Here is a 15,473-nt window from a genome sequence, read left to right on the forward strand (position 1 = left end):
AGTGACGACGATAAAAAGAGAGTGGTAGTTGAAAAACTTGCCAAGTCCTAGTATCTGTATTCATTAACGTTTAGCATGATTTTTGAACTTCATCAGAGAAAAAAGTAACTTAATTCAAGCAGAAATATGCTCTAATTTACCGTCGAGAAGATTTTCTCGTGAATCCCTAAAGAAAATAATGCTTTTTTAAAGAAGGAAAGATGCTCTTATAAAAAGAAAAGTCACTTACATCAAGCAGAAACCCTTCTCTCATTCAGCTTCTTTATTCTCGATTCAAAATAGAATATTCTTGACGGCATCCTCAAGAAGGTTTCTGCCTAAATTCAGTCACTTTTTTCTTTAATGAAATTCAAAAATTATGCTAAACGTTATTGAATTCGGATGCTAGGAATTGATGACTTTTTGGACTTCCACTTTCTTTTTGTGCCGTAGCATCTTGATTTATTTTGCGAGAGAAGCTCCCTACTCTTGAAGGATGCCTGTCATTTTTAATATGTTGGAGCGCCTTCAATTTCGCTGATACTGTGCAACACCTCCAATGTAAAACAGTTGCTTGAGGCGCCGTGGCACGCTGCGGCCGGCCAGCGCCTTCAAACCTAAGGGGATACTTCATTCATTGCGCAATGCGTGAAATATCCCTCTAGGTTTGTAGGCGCCGCGCCAGTTTCGCGCTGGCAGCGCGCCGCTCCGTTCTGTGTTAGACTCTAATATTTAAACTCGCAGAGTCAGTGTTTTTCAACTCATGATTTTGAAATGTTTGCACACTATGCACCGATTATTCTCATTTCAACTGGTGAAAAAAATATATGCATGAATGGAAAATAAAATATGTGTTTTGTAAACATTAAGGTGACTCTGCGTCAACTTTGATGATTACCAAAGCACTTTAATTTTTTCTTTCATAATATGTGTGTATTCCTCTACATTTTACTGTGCTCCAGCGTGGTGTGTGCGCAAAAAAACGCTTAAAATTGAAAGTATTTGACTCCAAAAGACCGCTGCACAAATGGGTTAAAACCAAAGGTTGCGTGTTTCTTGGTTTTTTGAGCGTTCACCACGTTAGTAGTGTACGCTCTTTCCCGTCGTTTTGCATCGGGTATGTTACTAATGTATCCATTGGTAAAGGCCCGCTGCTCCATGGGAATCAGCGCCATTTTTCGTGGCGGGAAGCAATACCTATTTTCTCAATTTTTTTTATGTACCTTTTTTCTCCTATTTTGTCCTCTTTATGTAATGCCTGTAGGCTTGTCTTTGAGAAATCAATATCTTTACGTTTTAAAACTCTGCAACGTACTTTTATTTAATGACTCTTTCAAGGATCGTTCAAATTTTTAGTCGTCGGAGATCTAAAAAAAATTGTCGGGTACAAAGTACCCCTTCACTAATGACCCGTATATTTTACTTTATGAAGACGAGTCATTTCTCATATAGATGTATGTTTCCGAGGTCACGCTCCACGTTTAGTTCAACAGCGTCTTGCAGCGCTCTCTTCCGTCCGCGCAAAACCACTTTTACTTGACGAGGTGCTACGGTGAACGCTCTCCAATGTCTTAACGTTGGAACCGTCGTCTTGTTTTCTCCTTTATTCATTTTAGTGTTGTTCTTTTCAACACAAGTACGGCTCATTGAGATTAATATCGATGCCTGCGCTTGGAAAGGGTTGTAAAAATATTTGCCACGCTTTAAAAATATAAATGTTTTTAAAATGAAGTAATATTTTCATTTGGAAAAAGGAGTATAAATCAGGTATATTTTGTATCAAACATTTTAATAATAGAAATAAAACAAAATATTCATCAATGAAAATTTGAAAAGATGAATCTAAAAAAGAAAGTAACATTTCATTTAAAATATGAATTACCATAACAACACCTCCTTCTCTCTCAATTTTCTCATTTCAATATTGTCAACATAATTTTACATACGGACTAAAGCATGAAGCTCGGAGCAAGTCGCTGTTACCTATTTTACCTGTGGACATAAACTACTGGACAAAACAGGTGTGCGGAGATGAAATCGTTGGCGGAATGTCCTGAAACCATTCGGCTCTCAAACCGTGACACTCTTTAAACGTAAGGAGGTGAAATAATGCTACAGGGGTCCACAGACTATCTTGTGGGAGTATCAATTCTAGAGGAAAATTTAAATTGTTGTACTTTCTAGACTTATCATTCCCCGCAAAATAGTGTGGATCCAGCGCTGTGTTACAGCCTTGTTACATACAGTTGGGGCCACGTTTTTTAGTGTTCTGTTCTCGTCTAGAAGCAAGGTGGAGTACAAGTTTAGTCAGAGAAAGTCCAAGAAAAATGATTATCAGGCTGTAAAATGCTGCAACCTTGCGTTGCCTCTCAACCTGTGATTGGAAAAATATTACGATTGCGAAATATTCGCGGCACGTCGCGGACCGGGCGATCCCCGGTTTTGTCGGCGTCCAATCAGCCCCATTGTTGCCCGATAGTGCTTAAAAACCAGGACTTTTCCCTATTTAAACCCGTGTCAAATATCCCCATTTTATTCCACAATCTGGTTACTCTGATCAGCCTCTATGTATTTATGATGAACGCGTACTCGCAGCCCAAGTTAGTTGGGTTCAACCCCCCGGCCGCTCCCTACTCCTTTCCCCCGCCACCCCCACCGCTTACTCTTCTCCCCCACTGAATTCAACGGTAGGCGCAGTTTTAGACTAGGATTGGCAGTGGCTGAGATAGACAAAAAATTATCAAACGGGGTGGACTCGTTGGTGCCGATTGCGGCTCCATGTTGCCACGTCAGGTGATCCTCGGCCATTAGAACAGAAAAAGAAAAAAAGAAAAAAATAGAGTACCGTTATAGGGAGAGTACGGAGATGTCGGTAATTTTGAGGTTAGGGCATGGAGCTTTTAGCACCCAAAAGGGCAGCCCCAACTTATGAATACAAAGTATCCAAATTGATCAGTTGCTTGGCTCTCGGCAATCGCAATAAAGCGCGCCGTTTGCATTAAAATCAAATTTTGAGGTGATGAAAGTTTAATTGGACGCTGACCTCTGGGTGAGGAGGAGGTAAATTATTCTCAACGAAGCAATGTCCTCCCTCCCCCCTCAAAAAAAACCATCGAACGGAATACTGTTAAAGGATTGTCCCTAAATTACGTAACACACATTTTCGGCATTGTTAACACACCCCCCCCCCCCTTGCAACGATTTTAAGATGGAGGTCCCCATTCTTTTAAATGGCTTTTAAAATCCTTTTAAATCCTCCTAAATTATAAAATGGTGTAGCTCTCTCCTAGACTCTCCCCGTAGAGCATTCCGTAATTTAGGGACAGCTCCAAAGCAACTTGCATGGATTCATAAGTAAGTGTTTTTGCCTAACCCTATTTTGCAGGCGCTTAGAAACTCGGATGTCATGCCAACAAGGCGCGGGTTCTGCGACACGCCAACACTTGCACTAGCAAAAGAAGGGTAACAGTTATGACCGCGACCAAAGCGGAAAACATCGAATATTAAACATAACCTCGGGTAATAATTGGCATCACTTGGCCTCTTTCTCGCTCAGGTCATAAAAAGAACTCACTGACTTTTTAGCGCACAGCTGCATGCATGCAAGCTTCACGCGATTGCTAATTATTGTTTCGCGGATCGTTGTAAACTGAGTGAATGCAAACTTACGCCCCGCTTGACGTCGGGTCTGCATTTACAGTGAGCAATGAACCATTCAAGCGGAAGAAATTACAGCACATTTAATTGACGGTGGGAAATGATATTTTGACAATTAAAAGACAGTCAATTATGAGTCTGTAAGTATCGTGTAGTTTCATCGGCATGAAAACTCTTTATTATAAATGAGTTATCAACAGTTGTTATTCGTCGCAATGTACTAAGTGACAAAGTTTTGACAAAATCCAACAAGTAAGGTAACGATAGAAAATAAGGTTGAATTTATTTGATTTAACAGTTTTTCAACATATCTGCCGTCTGCATGGGTCTTCAAATACATCCTAAAAAAGAGACTGACATCAAATTGAAACAAGTGTCAACATAGCCGAATATAGGAAAGGCGTGATCAGGCTTCGTTTTTAAATTTTCTCTCGAATCTGAGCTACACCTCATTGGTAGCGCAGAGCGGAGAATTGCGAGTTCACACCTCAAGCCATCGCGCCTTCAATTTAGCAGACGCAACGCGGACATCCATCAAGTACGAATAGTTGTATCACTGCGCCGTCGTCAACGCGCGTCCTTTTCCATTGCCATATTGCCATGTTGTACTGGCTACGTTTGTCTCATTTTTACAGTGGTGCTTCGAGACGTCAAACGACATCAAGTCGACATCTGGTGCCTTCAAAAACATAGAATTAGCATTGATAATATATCAAAAACTATCAACAATAATGCATTTCAAAATGGATCCAGTTTACCGGCTTTGGACTCCGCGTGGAAAAAAAAGTCTTGGGTGTCTAATGATTAATTTTCCTTCATCAGTTTTTCTGGCATAACCTAAGACTTTCAATTAAAATAAGTATATTCTTTCTGGCCGGCATATAAATGGTTTTGACTGAAACACTTTTAAGTAGGTAATATTAAGATGCGCCATGAATGGGAAAGAGGTTTTATGAGGATTAGCTGGCAGACACGAAAATTGAGAGCCTATTAAAATAATTGGAACCCAGAACCTTAAAAATCTATTAAGCTGGAGTAAAAATTCAGTTTCTCACAGCCAGTTCAGAGGTTTAAATGAAATAAACCACCCAGAGTTCCATTTATCTCACTGCTTTTCTGGAAAATATGCATTCAAGTACAATTCTCTAACCATAATTTAGGGATGGTTATCACCGATGCCCACTTAAAAAAGTAAAAAGAACTTTTCGGCTTAAAATATTCGCCATTTGACATTAATGCGTGTTCCATCGTGATAAATTCCCTTTCTTCCCCCTACTAAGTATACGGAAGTTATTCTTTGCGCGTAGCCATGGAGAGTGATTGATTTCGTGTAAAAAAGAACCCCTAGAAAATGTGGTGTTCCGTATGGAATAAAGGATCACAGGTCTAGTTTTTCCCCCAGATATTCAATCGATCCTATCTCTCTCCTAAATTTTGAGGCGTAGGAACTTCAAACCGGTCCCACGTAAATGATGAAGATATCCTCCTTCGTCTCTTTTTGTATCAACTCGATTTTATCATCGGGTTTTCGTGATCAGAATGTGAGTCATCATATAGAAATTAGGAATCATCTTTTTTATTAAACCCAAAAATATAGTCTTAGAACAATAAAGCAGCTCCAATCATACGTTCGCAAAATGGTTAATCACAATAGTAATATCAAGAATTACTAATTCTATGATTGTATCAGAAATTCATGGAAAATTCGAATTTTATTTTTACAAACGCTCCATAAAGGTGAACCTTCGCCAATAAACTTGAGATATCGAACTTTTGCCAAAATACTAGTCTCTTTTATTAAAAAGATCCATCACACCTAAAGACTCATTTTGTCTATTACTAATCTTCGCTTTTGATTCGTTTTGATGGATCGTGTGTAAAAAAGAAACTTTAAATGTTTAAAAGAATTTCTAAGTGAATTCTACAGAATAAGTACTTTTTTATAACTTAGCCTTCGAAATCTCTAAAAAATCTTTCTTTAAACCCTTAATGAAGTTGAAAGTATGCGAACTCAAAATATTGCATCAGATGTGCCATATTGCAAATCTGACTTTCGCGTCCGCATACTCTCAGCTTTGATTCAGGTTTTATAAAAGATTCGTCCTGGGAACGAACAATTTAATTGTGTATATAATGCATAATTGATCCGTTTTCTGCGAGAAATTAGAAAGTAAAACCGGTATTTTCGAGAAATTGCACTATATCACAATTTTTGCGTACTCGCGCTATCATTTCGTCTTAAAGAACCTGAGGCGGATCCAGCAATTTGGCAACACCAGATTCCCTCCATTTAAACTTATGGTAAATAATCGATTCTTGTCAAAGCACCTGGCCTCTCCAAGAATCGATATATTTCCACAGGTTTAAACGGAGAAAAACAATGTTGCCGCTTTGCTGGATCCGCCAATGTAAAGAACACAAGCAAAAGCATTCCATCATCCATGTCTGAAAACTCCCGATTAGATCGATTCCGTGAGAAAAATGTGAAATTCCGTAAAATTTTGATGTCAACCTCGCGGACACATACCCGTGTATGAGGAAACAGATAAACTGGCAGATTCAAGTTAATAAAATTATGTAATTTTTTCACTACCCCCTCGGAACCCTGCCCCCTCCCCCCCTTTCCTCCGCCTCTCGTTGCCGAGAATGTAAAATACGTCCTCGCTGGAGCGCGCCATACTAAACTGAAAGGGTGGGACGCCAATTCCGAACGTCTGAGCGCTTCGGCGGCGCCAGGCAGACGGCCACCCCCTTCACCCACCCTCCCTTCCCCCCTCGTGGAACCCGCCCCCTCCCACCTTTTGGCGGGAATCTAAAAACGCACTCTATTTTCAACCCTTCGCTTTAGCGCTCCCAAACCCAGTGTCCCCGGCGTTACCGCGTTGCCGAACGTAACCGAAAAAACTATTATGTTTGTCTTTAATGAAATTGGACTACATTTTGGTAATTGGAAACTAAAATTTCTGGCTTATCTGTAAAAACACGTATGTGGAAGAGAAACTAAAGGAACATACGTTGCTTTACAGGAATTCTAGTTCTGAAGTGCAAAATGTAGTCCAATTAATCCTTGTCTGATCGACTCAACTCGTGAAACTCCTGACTTACACCAAAATTGAAGACGCATTGAGAATTGGGAGAAAGAGAAATAGAAGAAGAAGATTAAAGAAGATAGAGAAGAAGTAGAAAAAGAAAATAGGGTGAGGATCAAGAAACAGGAAACTAAGAAGAGGAAGAGGAGGGAAGAAGGATCAAACGGAACTATGTGCATTATGACGTGAGCCTAGTTACGCATGTATTCTTATGGGTCTCGAGGGCTCATGTCTTAATGCACATAGGTCCGTTTGATAGAAATACGTCCATTTAAAACATGATCGATTAATTTTTAAGTTTCAAAAATGTTAAATTTTAATTTTGAAAAAAAAAAAAAAAAAAAAAAAAAAAAATCATGCGTACTCTTTCTCTATAGCGAAATTATGCGTATAAAACGAAATTTCTGAATAAGTAAAAACTTGGCACACATAACTTTAAAAGAGGAACATGTTTGTATAAGAAACTAAAATTAGATAAAGATTATTCTATAGAAATTTATCCCGATGCTCTTTGAAAAGGTCTGATCTCTATGGCTTATGTTAGATTATTGTCATGTATGGTGTATTTTCAATTTAAATTCTCTTTCAGTCTTTTCTTGTTCTTGTCCGCTTAGAAAAAGAGGAAAAACTGCAGAAGAAAATGGAATAGATAAAGAGATTACAGAATTAGAGCAAAGGGAAAAAATGATAAAAATGAGCGAAGGAGGAAAAAAAGAAGAAGGGACATTCAAACGCATCAGTAGAAGGAGCATGAGCAAGAAAAGAGAGGGAGACTTCTCAATGTCAGCTCCCAGCTTTCTCACCTCTACTTTGCGCCACCTCTAAAAAAAAATGCGTAACTTGTTACCGTAATGTGACAACGTCGCAAATCGACTTTCCCGTCCCGTGCAAATATGTTCTACTTATCGCGAGAGATACCTGCCTTATATTCATAAACAAATCAACTACAATTTTACGAGTATTCATTCCGTACCGCCCTTCCTCCCTATACCCGACCCCCAATTTTTCTATCCGCTTTTTTTTCTTCGTGCTTTTCACTCCACTCCGGCGTCACATAAACCTTCATTTATCTCGCAATCTTCAAATAAATGATAGTGGAACGCTGTCGCGAACTTTACTCCGCCGTCGGGTTCCAGATACGACAGACGAAAGTTCCCGAATTGGAAAGAAAACATCAGCTAGCTGACAAGAAGGCTTCATCGAAACTCATAATGGCACTTTCCAACACTTTGCCACTTTAAATGCATGTTTATTAAATAAGAGAGAAAGATGATACATTGAGCTACAAGCAAAAAAAAACAAAATGCAGTTTATTCAATTGCATAATACTAACTACAAGCAATTAAGCGACTGAAAAAGAAAGACTCATCATATTTAGATCGTAACAACGATGACGAAGAGTTCCTTAACATCATATTTTGCTACATTTGCATGTATTTACCACCATTAACTAGTGCCAAAATCGCGATTAAATCATGTATGTTTTATTTCATAAACACATTGGAACGCCAATTGGCTGTCTAAGCTATTAAAAAAGAAAGGAAGGTGATACGTCGAGGTATAATCCGAAAAATAAAACCAACCTCCTCCTCCTCCCCCCCCCCCCCTATATTATAATCAACATGATACTAACTACAAGCAAGCAATCGACGAAGAAAGGATGACAAAAAAAACCTATACCTCGATGTAAAATTGTATCATCTTCCTTTACCATTTAATAACTCAGCCAGCCGATTGGCATTCCAATGTGTTTATGAAATAAAATGTGCATTATTTAATCGCGATTTTAGAAACAATTGATGGTGGTAAAAACATACAAATCTGGCAAAATAAGATGCTAAGGAACTCTTTGTCATCGTTGTTACAATAGAAAGCCTAAGAGTCACATTGTTTTTCAAGAGAATGGAACGATGACCATTTTTAGGATACAACTATTCGACCTCCCATGTCGTGCTGGAGTATCACTCCTAATTGAAGGCGAATCATAGCCGCATGTGCACACTGACTGACACTTGAACTGTCTTTCTGTCGAGACCGGATCGATTTGGCATGCATTTTCTCTGGTTACATGATTCGAGAAGCGCTCAACGGTCGGGAGCTATGAAAAGTAAAATTTAAAAATAAAATCTTGATGAAATCAAACTTTCGCTCCCTATAACCGCAGCTCTTGATTTTAAGTGGGAATTAACTGGTTTGTAAAAGATTGAACCTGGAATGATCCAGTGGTCATCTAAAATTTACTGTGAGAACCGATTTCACCATTAATAAAATTAATTAAAACTAAATTAAAAAACTCATGCTGAATGGTGCCAAACCAACGAAATTTTGAGTTTTCGATGAATAAATTTACACATTCCGCTCCTATAAGAAACAATAATCCAGTCGAGTTAAATCGCACACCAAACGTTATATTATAACGTTTTCGTGCATACCGTGTATATAAGTGTAGTTTTGCGTGGAGAGGAGTCATCAAAAATCCAGTGGCATGGTGTGCTTTGCGATATATCGATTGATCGGTCATTTAAACCTATGGAAAAGAATCGATAGACAGGGTGTTCGCAGCGAACACCTTAATAATCGATTATTCACCATGGGTTTAAATGGCACAACAATCGATATATCGCAATTCACGCCACGCCACTGCAAAAATCGGGGATGTGACACGAGCTTCTTCCGTAATGGGCCTGTTGCAAACTTTTGCTAGAGCAAAAATAAGAGTTGTCTCTTGTAGATAATGCCTCAAAAATCACGATGAGCGCATCGGCAAAGTCTGAAATGCACTCATAACTTCACAATCTGCGTAAGAAATTTGCGTTTTTTTAAGCTTCTCGCTTCAAAAACGATACTACGGCATAGGTGAAAATTTTGTTAGAGGAGTCGCTCCATCGTCGGCGATATTCATCATGGCCGACGCTTGCACGCAGTTCCGCGCGTAATTCAAGGAGAGTTCAAGGTCAATCAATTGGCAAATATGAACGTTAACACACCGATTGTTATCTGGTCTAATCCAGTTCAGGTGTTATCTCGTCCCATCAAACGTGTTTTGGCGGATTGGCGTCGGCTATGATGATTATTGCCGACGATGGAACGACTCCTCTTACAAAATGTTCACCTGTGCCGTAGTATCGTTTTTGAAGCGGGAAGCTCAAAAAACCGCAAATTTCTTACGCAGATTGTGAAGTTATGTGTGCATTTCAGAGTTTGCCGATGCGCTCATCGTGATTTTTGAGGCATTATCTATAAGCAACAACTCTTAGTTTTGCTCTAGCAAAAGTTTGCAACAGGCCCATTGTATAAATCAAAATTGCCTTCAAAGGGGCATCGTTTCGGATTCATACAGGCTGGTAGCGTCTATTATATCCGAGGGTAAAAATTCGGCTTAGGTGAGGGAACGACAACGGTGTCGCGGGCGGAAGCGAAGAATGACGATGCTAAAATATGCAATAATGCGGACGTCAAGCAGTCAGCATGAGAGCGACGCCCGGTAAATCATCCTTCCGGTGGTAATTTGTCAACCGTCCCTGGGGAATCAATATGATAGTGTTAAGCCGGATGCATAGATTTCAGCCGAACAGCAGCGCTAATCTCGACCGGTGGCGTGGCGTGAATCGCGATTTATCGATTGTTACGCCATTTAAATCTACGGAAAAGGATCGATAAACAGGGTACACCTTAATAATCGATTCTTTACCATAGGTTCGAATGGCATAGTATTCGATGCATCGCAATTCACGCCACGCCACTGATCTCGACCCCGCGGTTCGCTGATCGGGGGGCCACCGACGCCGACGCTGCACCGTCCACCGTTTCACCTCGTGCATCTTTTGCATCATGCACCACCGCCGGGACCGGCTCCGGCTAAATTAGTTGTTTCACCCTAATTCCGTCCCTCCCTCGTCCTGTCAGTTTCAGTTGGACATCATGAATCGAGGGCAGATCCCGTTTCTATCAGTTTCCTTCCTACACCTGATGGATGGCCCTACAACAAAAATTTGCGATGGAGAATTTGCAGGTGTCTGAAATTTTGTGAATTTCCTCTTTTGCCGCAATCACACGCTGAATGTGGGAGCTGAATGTGGCTTGAATGTGGAAGTCATCGGCCCGATGCCTGACGATTCTCAGCAACCATCGGACTAATGTTGAATTTTTCTGAACTATTCGAGTAGATTTGATACACATCTGCATGAAAATAACTCGAATTTGCTAAATTTCAGCCGTTCGGCGATGATTGTTGACTTCCACATTCAGCTGCTAAATTCAGCGTGTGATTGCGGCATTAGAGGAAAAGTAGAGTAACTTAATAGGGAGAGAATGGACACTGGATTTTTATCACTGGAAATTTATCCGACTTGAATCGATGATGAAGTTACTCCTTTGGCGTAATGTCGTAATTGCATTCAGAGATAAACCTTTTTGTTCATTTAATTCTTCTTCTTTTAGGGTCCATGTGGAAATGGAGATACAACCTCACGTTACAGGAGCGACGATAATTGGATCTTATACAAATTGACCTCGTATGACAGCCTCCGCAATCTAATAATAAAAAGAATGAAATATTTATTTTCGAAGCTTCAAAATATATACGCAAGCTCTTTTAAAGTTTATGGCGAGATAAGGATATGTTTTGGCTGCGTGCCAGAAAGTATGAGAGTACGCTCAACAGTTCAATTATTCTTGATTGGTTTTTTGAATGGCTGGTTTTCATTTTGTATCATTCATTCCCTTAAATAAATTTGGTCTTTTTGCCAAAATTATATGTAATAACGTATACTTTCTGTTTGTGTGTTTCAGGTATGTGTTCATCCACCCTCTAATGAATTGGGACGCTTACACCAAACAAATACGTTTTTGTTTTGGGCAGTTTTCTTTTACATATTCTCTCCTTGCATGAACTTGTAAGAACGAAAAAATCCCGATAAATGCATGAGAAGTTACTACAACATTATATAAATGCAAGACCCAACATTCGTAAGTTCAGACCAAATAAGTATTCTAAAAAGGAGTACCATTTAGCCCCCTTCAAACACCAAAAATATAAAATACCAATATTCTTATAAACAGTCGAAAAAGCTCAAACTTTCATAATGATCCTGTCTTTAAAGTTCTTAGTTAGTTATGACCCGTTTTAACCCAGGCAACATGCTCTCCTTAAGAATCGGAACTTTTTGATGGAATATCACAGTTGACAATGAACATTCGTAATTTATTTCCTCGAGCTCTGATATCAAGCCGTTTTAAGAAGCGATCTCACAGAAATAAATTTGACTAAGCAAATAAACGGAATTATAGAAATGGCAACAAGAAACGTCAACTGGAAACTTTTATTAGCGTGTAATGCACCATCAAGTTTCCTGGATTGCGACTAGTGGAACTGTTTCCTTGTTTAATTGAATTATCTATTCATTATACGGGTGCCGAGGCACTTTTAGCGAGATGAATCTATATTTTAAATTTCATAATTAATTTAATTGTTAGGATTGTTAGATTGGATTCGTCCAGGACGCCGGCTCCAAGCCCAACGCTGGAAAACCACGCATTTGATGGAATGGAGTTGGTGGAGTTACGTGGTTTCTGTCCAGGACGACAGAGCGCGCTGGCTCCGTCTGACTCGCCGGTTGACTAACTGCCGCGGCGCGGCGTAGCTCTAATTCTGCCATGAATGAAAAATACTAGCCTACTTTCCACTTTTCTCCTCAGTGTTTACAGTCTAACGAATGAGAATTAATTTCGCCGGATGAGACTCAAACTCCAGTTGCTTTTAAATAATTAAATTCTCCTCCCCGCCGTCCCCCGTAACCTCGGCGTCTTCCCTTCTTTTGCCCTTTTTTGTGCAAATTTGATTTTAATCCAATTTCGGCCTTTACAACTGGTGCGTCGAGTTAACTATCCGGCACCCACCATTCTTCCTCGCCGTGTTTCTGTCTCCCTCTTGTCATTGTGCATCTCCGTCCTCCATTACTGCCGTGCTAAGGAAGAACGCCGTATGAACCTTCAAGCGTTGCCAAATATCAATTGATAAAACACGAATTTCCTAGTAAACTTATGTACATTTTTCTTGCAATTTTTCAGATAATGTTGACCACATTATCACCTATAGCTCCTGGAAATTTAAAAGAGAATTATTCACAACTTTCCTCAAAAATAAATATTTTATCGAAGGAAATTTTGCAACTTTTGAATGTTCATACGGCGTTCTTCCTTAGCACGGCGGCATTCCACTGGGCGAGAAATTCCGAGTGAAACGATGTTCGTGATAAATCCAAGAAATATTACAAAACAGTCCTAAGGGATAAAACTATCCATTCCGTTTATTACAGTTTATCATTCCAGTCCTTCTACAAAAAAAAAAATTATCAACGCCGTAAGGAAGAAAGGAGATTAGTTCTCTCATCACGAGAATTTCATTAAAATATCAGTTGCTCTCGGAAGAGAGTGAATATCTCCTCGTGTTTTAAGTATCTAGCGGGTTTAAAACTTCGTTCACAAAACTAACCTCAAGCGCTTTGGGTTTCAGCGCTTGCAATAGTAACTGATATGCCCTTATCGTTCATAAAAAAGATTTCTATCATCAAAATTCACATTATTTTTTCATATCAAAGGGAATGTCCATCTTCTTTTCTGGCATTCTATTGTTCCTTGATATAACCACAGTTGATAAAGCTCTGTGTTCATCCCGCAAGTGTTTCGATCAAAAATATCGATGGCAAAGGTGCGGAAACATGTATCTCCCTTGTGGTGTTTCAAAATGTCCGCTCTTATTGTATTTTTCAGAGGAACATAAGCCAACTTTACAGCTTGGACTTTCATAAATTATTCTGCTATTAGGGAAGGAAAGTCAAGGAAATTTTCAAGCGATGAAGAATTTGCAGATGTCTGAAACTTGATAAATTTCCTGCTCAAGTTGAAGCTACTGAGTGAACTGAACACGAGGATCTCATAGTTCATAAATTGAACAATTATAATGGGGGAAAATCAGAGGATATGACAAAATGATCTGTTGAAATACATGTGTTTGAATGGGAAATGCCACCTGATGACGTCACAAGGTGAACCAGCTTTTCACTTTTAAATCTATTTTTCTGTGATTTCTCATATCAGAAGGAAACCATGAAATATACTGCAAAGCCGGCTCACTAAGCACTCTCAGATGAAGCAATAAGCATTTTTCATGCAAATTCTCCATTTACTTCACTGGAAAAAAAACACATTGGATCTAGAGTCCAGATTCTTGAAAATATTGACAAGAAAAAATACTCTTGATTCGATCAGATTTTTGCTTAGATCAAAAGGAAATCCGCTCAAATTAAGAGGCATGGTTCTTGATTTAAGCAAAAATCCGATTGAATCAAGAGTATTTTTTCTTGTCGATGTTTTTCAGAGTCTGGATTCTAGATCCAATGTGTTTTTCTTCCTCGTGTTTCTCATTGGATGACAGAGTTCATTATCTTTGAATCGGAAAAAAACATGAAATTTAATTTTTAAAACAATTATTCAAATCAATGACGATTTTTTATTCGACCCATAGAATTAACGGATTCAATCTGGTTTTCGGTGTAATATACGCCATGGGCGGATTCAAGAGAATCGAAGTGCAACATGTAAGGTATTGTGCCGCCACTCACCCATCCGCGCACAGCAATGAAAACAGTGGCGTGGCGTGAATTGCGATATATCGATGGTAATGCCATTTAAACCTGTGGAAAAGGATCGATCAACAGGGTGTTCGCAGCGAACACCTTAATAATCGATTCTTTGCCATAGGTTTAAATGGCATTACAATCGATACATCGCAATTCACGCCACGCCACTGAATGAAAACCGCTCCGCGGCTACCGATTTCACAATTCGCGTGTATTTTCAGCATACCACACGTAATCATTGTTCCCGGTAGTAGCGTATTGTGCATTCCCATCAAAACGAAACCGCACGCGTGCACTTTTACCCTTTTATTTTTAATACCCTTTATTTCCAGCCCGCGAGCCCGACCCGAGCGCCCAGCACGTGAGCTTTCCACCGCCACGGTGGTGAAAAATGCAAATTTTCAGCGCACGACATTTCTCTCCTCTGCTGCCGGGACGCGAGGGTGAAAAAAGTGCGTTGCGAAGGGGACGTCTCCCCCCAGCCCCCTCCCCACCTCGAAGGGGATGAATTACGAGCGTCCGAATGATTTGACCGGGAAAAGAGCTGCCGCGCGACCCTCCGGTTAAATTGTAGACGTGGGTTTTGCCGTGATTTCGCGGGGAGGGGGAGGGAGAGGGGGTTTTCGGGGCTCCGAGCTTAAAAAACAGGTGGAAAAGCGGAAAATAATTCATCTACTGCCAAAGTTGCCGGGTGGGGGCAGAGCCCGCAACGAGAGGGATCTACTCCCGTGTTGTTATTTGCACTCCGTATCCGCGACAGGATGAAAAATCACTCTTCGTTTTGTGATCCTATCAGTCGAACTTTCCTGGGATTTATCTTACAGATAAAGTTGACACCGGGCATGCCGTTTTCGAATGTTCCCTCGAAGATCCTCTAAATTTCCTCACGAAAGTTCGCCGTTCAGCTTTTGGTGTGCATCGGAAGAAAAATACTTCTCATTCGCTTGTGTAATAAGAGGGACACAACGCGATAGCCCCAAATCATAACAGTAAAATACAGAGTTACAACAAATGGGTTTTCAAGGCTAAAAACTGAGTAAATAAACACGGACAAGACGTTTCAAGCCAATTGCATGCCCACTATCAACTGGAACAAAAGCTGAAATTT

Source organism: Bemisia tabaci, chromosome 4, assembly GCF_918797505.1.
Source record: "Bemisia tabaci chromosome 4, PGI_BMITA_v3".
In the NCBI taxonomy this organism is placed as follows: Eukaryota; Metazoa; Arthropoda; class Insecta; order Hemiptera; family Aleyrodidae; genus Bemisia; species Bemisia tabaci.